Source organism: Crassostrea angulata, chromosome 7, assembly GCF_025612915.1.
Source record: "Crassostrea angulata isolate pt1a10 chromosome 7, ASM2561291v2, whole genome shotgun sequence".
Taxonomy (NCBI): Eukaryota; Metazoa; Mollusca; class Bivalvia; order Ostreida; family Ostreidae; genus Magallana; species Magallana angulata.
This window is the reverse complement of record NC_069117.1, coordinates 47,658,837-47,670,195: the sequence shown is the minus strand read 5'-3', so window position 1 is coordinate 47,670,195 and position 11,359 is coordinate 47,658,837. Positions and strand designations below refer to the sequence as shown.

At 32.5% G+C, this 11,359-nt stretch overlaps 1 pseudogene; it reads right to left on the bottom strand.

Moving 5' to 3' along the window:
* Window positions 1–3,699: 3,699 nt before the first annotated feature.
* Window positions 3,700–4,701, bottom strand: LOC128192153 (uncharacterized; annotated as a pseudogene).
* Between the last annotated feature and the right edge of the window lie 6,658 nt (window positions 4,702–11,359).

Below are 11,359 nucleotides of genomic sequence, written 5' to 3'. Positions count from 1 at the left end.
TTTTTTCAAGCTCATAGCATGTGATTAAATGTTTCATTTTTGGCATTTTCTGAAAAATTTAGCCATATTTGGGGTATTTTTTCAAAAATTTCCAAAAAATAGTTCCAGGTGTAAAAGAATTAAATCATCATTAGCATCATCATGTAGACATGTTAGGTTAATGAATGTAATAGATTAATGAAACTTTTGACATGTAATTAATGTTAAATGTAGCTCTTGAAATTTGAATATTGTGTGTAACGTGCTAGATTTTGCATGTTATTTCAGCCTTCCTGGACCAGATTTCAAAGGCCTATAACTCTGATTCAGAATACACATTTCCCGCCAAATTTCAGAGGGAGGTGTATTATGGGTATAGGTGTCTACCTACCAAGTTTCATCAAAATCAAAGAAGAATTGTGTAATCATTAGGTCACATACCACGCAAGTAGTTCCATTCTAAAAATGTATGTATTATTTCAAAAATTCCTAAGGGTACTAAATGGTCGAATTTGGTTCCTTTAATGACATGGATGGAAAGAAGAAGGTTTGAAAAAAAATACAGACAGGAAAAATTTTAGAAAAATTATCTTTACAGGCGCAATAGAAAGGGTGTAAAGAGGCCAATGTTTACACAAATTCCAAAGTGAAAGTGAATTTTTCATGGCAGGGGTTATTTTAGGGGCTATATCTCAGTCCCCTCTCGATTGATTTTCCTGTAGTTTGGATATGCTGTTGGACTAGTGTCATTCTATAGGTATGCTGTATTTGAACTCATTTGAGCCGGTGGAATTTTTTATATGATTTATTTTTGTATAAAGGAATAAGAGGGGAAAATAATTGTGGTCTGTGTCCTACCCATTAGCAGGCGTAGATTTAAACCCGAATTTAGTCCCGACTAAGTTTCCGCCTTTTTGTGAAACGCAACTTAGTCTGGTTTTGAGGTTTAGTCCTTGATTTAGTCCGGACTAAGCTTACGCCTGGACGTAGGCCTTTTTGAGAAACGGGCCCCTGAAGTGTGATTATGCTTATTTGTGACTGAAGAAAACTTTTTGGTTTTTAATGATTTTATTGGAATTTTATATCGAGAATGAAGAATAAACTTTGATATCATAAATATAAAACATTGGTTCGCTGGGTGTTTAAATGAGGAATAAGTCTGTATTAGAGTGTAACGTAATTTACAACAGCCTAACGTAATTCACGAACATACATAACTACTGTTTTTATTTTATATAATGACTAGAATGAAATATGCAAAGCTTTAAAAGAAATCCTGGGAACAAAAAAGACCAAAGGTTAGAGAAAACTATCGCAAAAAGAGGTTATGATGCTGTTATTTCACGGGGCGGGGGGGGGGGGGGGTTGCGAGTTGTAATAGCCGTGCAGATCATGTTTCTAGGACGCAAGTTTCAAAAACGTCAATTTGGTACCATGTGGCTTGCAAAGAGTGGGTAACTTGTTGTATTAGCTCTGTTCCTTGGCAATGCAGTGAGAGTGACACCCCTACCAACAGTTTTACAGTAAGCAAGCACTGGAACATATAAATATATTGTTGGCGATTAGGTGAACGCAAGCATCAAGTAGATGCGCGCATGTTGCCACCATGTACGAAGGTTTATAGTACATTGTATGTTGAAATAATTATCGAATAAGACCAGGGATATCATATCAAATTTATTATAGGTGGGGAAAAGTCCTTTAGATGCCCGAACAGACAGACAAAACTTGGATTCCTAATACAGAGAAATAGTGATATTCTTTGCTCTTTGAACGATCCAGTAAAGCAGGAAGAGACTAGAAATATGCTTAAATTTTCTGAAATATATGAAGAAAAGTTCAAAGTCTGCGTTATTAACTGTTAAAATCTATTCAATAAGTTAATTTATTTACTTCTTATGTTTATTTCCACATTGATTCTTACAACTTCGTTTGTGAATTACGTTACGTTGCTTGTTTTATTCTACAGATTTATTTTGAAATATAATTTATTGCCCATTCCCATCAAATTTATATGGACACAAGAAAATATTGCTTTATTATCTGTAGTAAGTAGTTATTATGTTCTTTAAGTATATGCAGCTTTTGAATTCCCCTGATATTTAACAAGATATGTGAAATGTGCCATAATCTGATTTGAAACAATCATAACACTTTGGAGATATATGTTATCATTTGCATACGTATTGCAATATTGTTTTTTTATTTATATTTTTTTTACTTAAGAAATCATTTGTGTAAATACTGCTGTTTAATCATTAAAAAACATATTGATTTGCAATTTAAGTAATTAATGTGAATTACGTTACAAAGAAGACCATCTCACTATGTCTCAAAAAAATATTTCCTCTGAGTTTCAACATAACAAAAACTTAAGAATCTCTTCGTTAAAGGTATTCAAATGAAAGCAGATGCATAATTCTTTGTTCAATCTAGTATGTAAGTTTAAAAAAAGAATAAATAAAATAAGTTTCTTATAAGACAACATTTTTTTCTTTTTACCTTACAGATACTATGTTTAAAATGGACTATTTTAGAATTGATAGTCAATTTTCCATTGAACTATGGTTTTTAATTGGATAGTTACTCTATCTGCATCAAGTATTATTACTTAAAACACTTTTTTGAATGCTACCATAAAAATTTATTTTACATTTTGTATAGTATTCCATAAAGTTACGTAATTCACTTCTAAAATTACACTGGATTTGTTGAATATGTCTGAAAAATATAATATCTGATTTTCCAGAACTCATATATGTGTTTTCTGGTCATTCAGATATTGCTCTATCCAAATTTATACATTTCTTGCGATATCTGTTCTGAGCCGTTTTTGGAAAAATTTTGGGGCACTTTAACTGACTTTGGATGTATATGATGCAAAATCTACTTGCATGGGCAATTACGTGTATAATGATATATGATAAAATATATGGTTGCAAGTAATTTTTAATGATTTTTTTTTTTTGGGGGGGGGGGGGTCTTTATTTGTGTATCCTTTTTATTTTTTTTCTAGATTCAGATATTCTTTTACAGTATTTAATCAGATAAAATTACTTAAACTTTAAAAGATTTTGCGATATCTCCGGAAAAAAGACAATTTAGGTATTTTCTAATTTTTTGCAAGGTTGTGTGTTGATTAATATCGGGGATATATTTTCATTCTTTGTATTGAAATCTTTTATATTGCTTTGATTAAGTGGTTTTGATGATGTTATGATTTTCATAAATTACAATGATTTTTGTATACAGGTAACAAAAGATGATGTGTTTGTGCATAAGTTGATAAAATATGAGATCAATGATGCTTCTTTGCGTCACGATTTGGATGTTGATATTTGAACCTTGTTATCTGTAACTCGCAGAATGGAAAGAAGACCACATATGTATGATTATTTTGTGTTTTTACTTTTAGAAAAAAAAAATCTGAGAGAACTGGATGTAGAGATATGTTTCGGACATTGCAACGATAAACTATTCCAAAAAGTGTGTTTGTGCATAAGTTGATAAAATATGAGATCAATGATGCTTCTTTGCGTCACGATTTGGATGTTGATATTTGAACCTTGTTATCTGTAACTCGCAGAATGGAAAGAAGACCACATATGTATGATTATTTTGTGTTTTTACTTTTAGAAAAAAAAAATCTGAGAGAACTGGACGTAGAGATATGTTTCGGACATTGCAACGATAAACTATACCAAAAAGTGTCTGGAAAGCGTTCTTAATTAAATAGTTTTCACACATGCGTTAGTATGAAAATTAACCATTTTGAACGATCACATGAACCAAGAAAATATAAATCTTCTTTATTACTTTAACATCTTTACATTTACAACTTAAGCAGGAGATTTGTTGTGTATTCCTGACCGGAAGTTGCAGTCTGATTTCTACTCCATTCAGAGATGTTCAAGACCTTGCTGTGACGGTTGTACTGGTTGTGTTGGACACGGACTCTTGTTCAAATATTTCATTAATTTCCAGATATTCGGTTGTTGGGTCATTATCTTCTCTAGGTAATTCAAATGTTCCAGTTTTTTCTTATTGGCTTTAAAATCCATTTTAATCCATATACAACTATTGGGAATATAAGGACGCAACCCACAATTATAACCGGTATTCTTAAATCATCGTTTTTCACGTTACCTTGGTTATCATATAATTCCGTTTGATGTGTTGAGTGTTTGGATTTTTCTTTCTTTTCATATAATTCCGTTTGAGCTGTTGAATATTCGGATTTTTCTTTCGTTGATGATATATCTGATTCGGTGATCCCTAAAATTAAAATCCACACTGTACTTGTTGCAATCTGATAATATTAATAACTTATAATATTTTCAACATTTCTTGAATTTCCCAATTTTGTTTCGTGCATGTATTTGCAAATGATCTTTACACATGTACGAACCTGTTGCTGTCTCAATCTCTGAATTATTTCTTTGACATCCAAACACATGATCACAATCTGTAGCATTACAATGACACACTTCCTTGCACAATTTACCATAGTAAGGATAGGGGCATCGTGTAGAACAGTTCGTTCCAAAATATCCGGATGGGCATGCTGAATTTATAAAGTGTTGTCAAATTCATTTTTTAATAGATGAATCTGTTTTAAATTAATCTTTTTTATAACATCTTTCTGATTTTTTAATATTCACCTTTGCATTTTCCATTATCCCAAAAATAGTTTGAGTAGCATAGAGTCCTACAAACAAACATGGAAGAAGTGTTTTAATTGGTACATATTAGTATACATATGAATGGATTATAAGAATTGTTCTATGTACACCAAGCAGAATTGAATTGGTTTTAAAAAAAAATAATGATGAAAAATTTATCCACTTTTAAACCAAACTTATATGTTTATTATATGTTTCTCATCCTTTAGTTTTGTTTGATATAATACGACAAACTGTGTCCGTTGAAAAAAATGAAAATTGATTCATTGTGGAAAATAATTATTTCGGTTATGTATATTTTCAAAATATTTATACTTACTGATCGTTTTCATTTTTCTCACTGGAACTTATGCTTGCTTCACAAATAGGATATTTTTAAACCAACGGGAAACAGCATATCAAAAAAAATATCATTTCTTGTAGCAACAAATAAAATGACTCAATATAGTAATGTGTTAATATAACAAAACGCAAAACATTATCATGCTCAAAGTCGAAAACTAGTTATATCAAACCATCGACAGGAAATAAGATAATTTTATCCTTTTGAATTAGAATGTATTCATCTAGGGAAGGAAATGATCTTTTATATTCAATTGCATTTTGTGTGGCATGATCATGCCATAATTTTTTGTACAAATTTAAACTTATCGATGTAAATATATCTTTGAGATCGAGACACCCTTTCCAGTGAATCTGGTGTGTTGTTCACAGAGTCAGTTGGTCAGAACTTGATCTGCAGATGTGCTTTAGATGTTGTCTTCTGACTAGTCAATGCCCGTCCGCTTTCCTCAGTTTAATCTAAGCCACATCTGCCCTTTAGATCTAGGTACAACCTGTTTAATTATTGTAATAATGATGTTACACTTTCTTGCTACAATTTACATTCGAAATGGTCTGTTCATCGGGAAAAAAAACCAAGTGAATTTACATAACCCTACCACCACGACCAAAAAAACCCCCGATATTCAAAGTATTAATCGTAGCAATCTATAATCTAGAAATTCTTATGTGTTTAAAAAAATAAACGTCCTAACTAATGCAAATCAAATTGTGCTAATTGGTAATAACATTTCTGAAAAATCAGGATTAAGTTAGAAGGTTCCTATTATATAAATAGTGCCTGTTTGGGAAGGTAACAGTTGAAATTGACACCCCGAGAAAACCATTGTCAACCGACGCGAAGCGGAGGTTGACAATGGTTTTCGAGGGGTGTCAATTTCAACTGTTATCCTCCGAAACAGGCACTATTTATTTTGTTATACTGAATGTCTTAATTTTAAGAAAATTTTACTGCTTTTATATAGGAATAACGTGAATTCTACAGCGAACCGTACGCGCATAATTTTCGCGCATGTAACATTTTTTAATGTTACCCGTTGCTAAGTGCGTTGCTAACGCTGAGGGTAATAGAAAATATTATTAACTGCGTCTTAACCAATCAGATTTCAGTATTTAACATGAAAGTATAACAATACCAGTTATCAGGTATTTCACTACATATTTTGTCATCAATGTCAGTTTTCACAGTCTTCCTTTCCTATAGATTGAATATATTTGTTATTTAAATACTAGTTATCTACATATCTAACTGTTATCTACATGTATGATTTTTCAAATCAAAGAAAACGTCATTCCCCATGTATGTCCATACTGGTTTGATCATCAGAAATTCTTGTAAGTGCCTTAAAAAGGATGAAACTATTGTGGTCTAAACTTTGACCTCCTTCTCCCTTATATCATTTCCTTGGCATTCATTTCTAGATTCATAATCAGAGACATCACTTTAAAAAAAATCCTCACAGAATTAGCCATCGAGAGATGTTACGCACATCGCAAAGATATTTTTTTTCAAAACAGGAAGAAATATTCAAAATGTGTAAATAATTTTTAAACGACTGAATATCTTAATATCATTATTATCTGAATATGAATATGTATGGTTCAATTAAAAGCTGAATAAACACAAAATTTTTGTACATGAATATTACCTTAACTTGATTGCAATGATTATCAAACGAATCAAAATAGCAACATGGAAAAGTAGAGAGAAACTTCGCCACGCCAAAGGTTTATTAAGAGACCCATTACGTTTATGAGTTTGCCTATATATTAATCATATTCCGTACGGATAGTGAGATATATGGTGTATTTGGTATGTTATTGCAAATCAGTTCCTCAACAGCCTTGCGCCTTGCAAGAAATTTTATTCCAATTCCAACTGGCGAATATTTATTATATTTGTACAGATAAATAGAAAATAATACATACCCTTTTCCATATCACAGCCAGTATCAGATATTGGAGTCTCGGACTGATCCTGGCTGTGATATGGAAAAGGTAGAAAAGGGTGTCTATTTTTATATTTATTTCATCCTTCATTAATTTAAAAGAAATCAACTTTAATAAATTTATTAAGGTCTTCCGTTTCCAACGGAAAACCTTGTACTGATTCTGTTGGAAATTCTTCATTATTATTTTTCTTCTTCTTTTTCTTCTAGACGTTTCTTTAAACTGTAATATCTCGCTTGTTTGTCGTTAGATTTTATTCAAATTTTCAGGCTTTATTGGAAATGACAATAGCTTACTATAGCACAAAAGATTGTGAAATCGCTACTTCCGGTTTTGAGTTATTCCCCTTTGAATATTTTTTAGTGGGTCTCGTGTACCTGCAAAGGCTCCGAGTTGATCCGTAGCAAGTAGTTTTAATTTACAAATCTTTAATGTAGACATCTTGAACGTTGTCCTCCTAGTTTTACATGTTTGATTAACCCACGTTTACTTCTTACAAAATTAGATCGAAATTTATGTTTCAAAAAATGTTAAATTTTGCTTATATCTTTGCTCAATAACTTTTTAGTTGTAATTTTTTTCTAGTCACATATAGAACAAAAGTTGTGCAGAATATTAAGATCTTTCATTTGATACCATAAAAAAGGGGCTAGCCCCTAAAATGAGGGGTCTAGGTCCCTTAAAAGTATTTGCCTCATAACTCTAAAACGGTAAATTTTTCGATATGGGCGTCGCTGCAAAAAATGTTGTTTGTGACTTTATTGATCTCATAAAACTGTTTTTGTGTTCGGATATTGCATAATATGAGGGTAAAAAGTAATACGTGTTGACCAGTACCCGCGGCAATTTGGCCAAGTTAACGAAACTCTCCCTCGCCCGCGGCCGAGAAAATCTGGTCGCGGCTGGGCTACCTAGCTAGCGGTCAGCGGTTATTTAATACACGAGAGTTGCGTCTCTCAAATATGAGTTTATTTAGCCGCAAACTCAAGAATTGTTTTAGTTTTGATTACACATAAAAGCTTATGGACTAAACGATTAGGTGTCATTTCAGAAATCGTTCAGTTAATTAATAAAAGCTATGTCATTTTCAATCTAAAGCAATATCAGACATAGATAAATTGTGGGTTTCAAGTTTAGAATAAAGAACTTCTATTTGATAGAATATGGTCATTATACTGCAAATTTTCAAATCTTCCTGGGTTCTGAGCTGTGCGTGTCTGTGCGTTGTAACTTTACGTAAACTATCCTTCATCCACGGTCGAGGAGATCAGCCACGGCTGCACTACCTAGCGGTTAGCGGTTATCTAATACACAAGTTTCACTTAGATGAATATGAACGTGTTAGAGTTTATATAGCCGTAAATACAAGAACTGTTTTAAATTTATGTTATAAAAGTTTGTCAATCCAGTATTTATCTTATTAAAAATTTGAGTGTAAGTGAATATTAATGAACGATATTACTCCAAATCGGAAACATCGTCAGACATAAATTAATGGTTGGTTTGTATATCTAAAAAAATTTAACCCCCCCCCCCCCCCCCCAAATATTAAATGATGATCATCCCTCGCACATGGCCGAGGAGATCCAGCGCGAGTGCACAAGTGATCCGCGGTCGGCTCGTGTTCTTCTATACGTACCTTATCACGCGTTCATGTTTCATATTTTGTACGGACAGAACTATATTTTATTGTGTTTTCAACTATTAAATAGGTTTAAGATGAAAAGATAAATTTATTTTACTTGTACAGTTGATTAAGCATTGATTTAATTATACGATAGCGTACAAGGTAGTTTAAAAATCAAATCAAATTATAATCAAAGTTCCATGTTACATGTTTGCGGTAGGTGCTAGCACGATAAAATAATGTCCTGAATTGTCCAGAATTGAGGCATTTGATGATTATTTTAAGAATATTCACATGAGTTTTAAACAACTTAAGATTAGGTTCTATCGGTCACATATTAATCGCTCTGTAGTCTTTTCTACATGGTTGCTCGTTTCAGTGTGGAAGCGAACTCATTGCTGCGTCCCCCCTCCTCCCGCCCCGCTGACAAGTGCTCGCGCTGGATTTTTTTTTAAATTGCCGAAAAGATCCCCAGAACTGTCGAAAATCATTTTTGGTGACTTTTTCTTATGTGTAACATTTTCTCCTCAACGTGTTTCATTTTCCCACCCGTTTGTTAATTCGGTCAGTCTGTGTTAATTCAATCCCCACGTGCGACCGAAGATTCTCAGAACATATGTAATTGAGTAACAGTTGGAAGGGTGCTTTTATAAACAAAAAGACTATTATTCGAAGTCAATCATCTTCACATTGAAGATGTAAAATCGTAACCTGAGAATGTGGCTAATAAATTAACCTGTTAAACACGCTAAACTTCTATAGTTATGAACAGAATAATTCATCATGTATTATAATCAAAAGTTTGAAGTCAAAGGAAATTTTGTTCTTGGGAAGTACGACTACATTATGCAATGCAGTCGATCGCCATAGAAATCATCAAAGTACTGCAAGTGTCGACAGATTTCTTATTTCTTTTAAAGACCATGATAATTCACTTGACTTGCAGACTATAATATAGCGACATATCTGCCTCCCAGATATATATGCGCTTCTCAAAGTTACACTTAAGTGAGATAGATGTGAGTTATTGGGGATTTTATTTATTGCTAATTGTATGAAAATTGATTTAAAAAAACAACTTTTAATTGAAGTTGTGTATTATGAGGTTGTAATGCAACTTAACTTACTTACAAGGTTAGCTACAGCCAGTGGAATACTAATTTTAGCTGAACAATGAATACCCAATATATTAAAATACAAGATAAATAGTTTCCAGAACTATAATACTATGCATGTGTATATGAAAGTTGCACCCTAATTTGTATGGCTGAAGGTGGGGAGGTAAAGGTGTATCGATGTACATACAATGTATGACTGCATATACAGATTCCGGACCGCGGGTACAGACGATACCCATGATAGTCCTTTAATACATCAATGCGCAGTTTGATCTAGAAACTGACCAGTTTCATAACTTCTTCGAATTTCTCTTACACGGACCGTCTAATTCCTTCCCAGAATTCCAATTTACGCAAGCGCAATTGAAGTTTTTTTTTCAATTTATTTAGTCAACCCACTGACATAAAAATAAAGATTTTGCATATTATTACATTGTCGAGAAAAGTAATATTCATTTCTGTTAATAAGGTTATTTAATTCACGTTACATAGCGGTGTCTCTATGAAACAGCACAATCTGGTGTAAAATTTAGATGCTCGCTTTTGCATAAATTCTCCCGCTGATCTTTTTCTTTAGCTGATTATATATTATTTTGAATGTCAAAGTCTACTCGTATCATTAAATAATATCGGACGACACACATTTCCCTGTAGAAAAGTTCAGGGAAGCCATCAATCTTGACTAATTACTAAATTTTGTCAGCACGTAATAATTCTACAACTTGCACATAGTCTTCAAAAATTTAGAAAGATTTAAATAAAGAAGTTATCCAATAGAAAAGGTTACGTGTTTTGTAGGCAGGTTCGGTTTAAAAAAAATACAATTCCTGATATGAATCATGAGTACATACTGTTTATAACAATGCTTGCTACCCTTTGAAAATTTAACTCGCCATTAAACATCTCATTTTTTAAAGAACTTTTGAAACGATTACACAAACTGTGTTCGACAAATAGTTTTCCTAAAACATTTTCTTCCTTTCTTTTTCAAAACACGTCTTATATACAGGCTTTCAATCACAACACATTTTTATAACAAAAGCAGAACTGAAAGTTTAGTCATTATAATCGTTTGACACCATATCACACATATTTTCAACCCGCAGCAACAACGGAAGACCTACTCGTGGCTTTGCCACGAGCTCTGCTCTAGTTTTAAATATTATTTGAAAGTAGTCTGTACATGTATTAAATGAAAATATGAGATCTAATTGTTTTACCTAACATATAACTTTAGAACCGGAACTTCCCCAGGTTTTAAAAGATAATTGCTCCAAAACATTTGGTAACTTTTGAAGTTTTTAACAGCGCTTAAAAATATTTTATATTTTAGTCTGTAAACATGCACAAATGAAAAAAGGCAGAGAGTTTCCGAAAGGGGTATAATACGGATCCGGATCAGCCCTAGAGGGATGATAACCTGTATCAGCCTAGGAGGCCGATACGAGTTTTGTGATGTCATCTGTATCAAATGTGCAAGAAACATTTTTATTTTTTATCAAGTATGTAATAAATCATTATGATATTAAATACAAAAGATTTTGTGTAATTTATAATATTTCTAACTTACCTCATTTAGCATTGCCAATTGAGCCAAACCCTTGGTCAAAAAATAACTATCGTAATTTTCTATCCTGGCAGGGATTCTATAAAGACTTCAA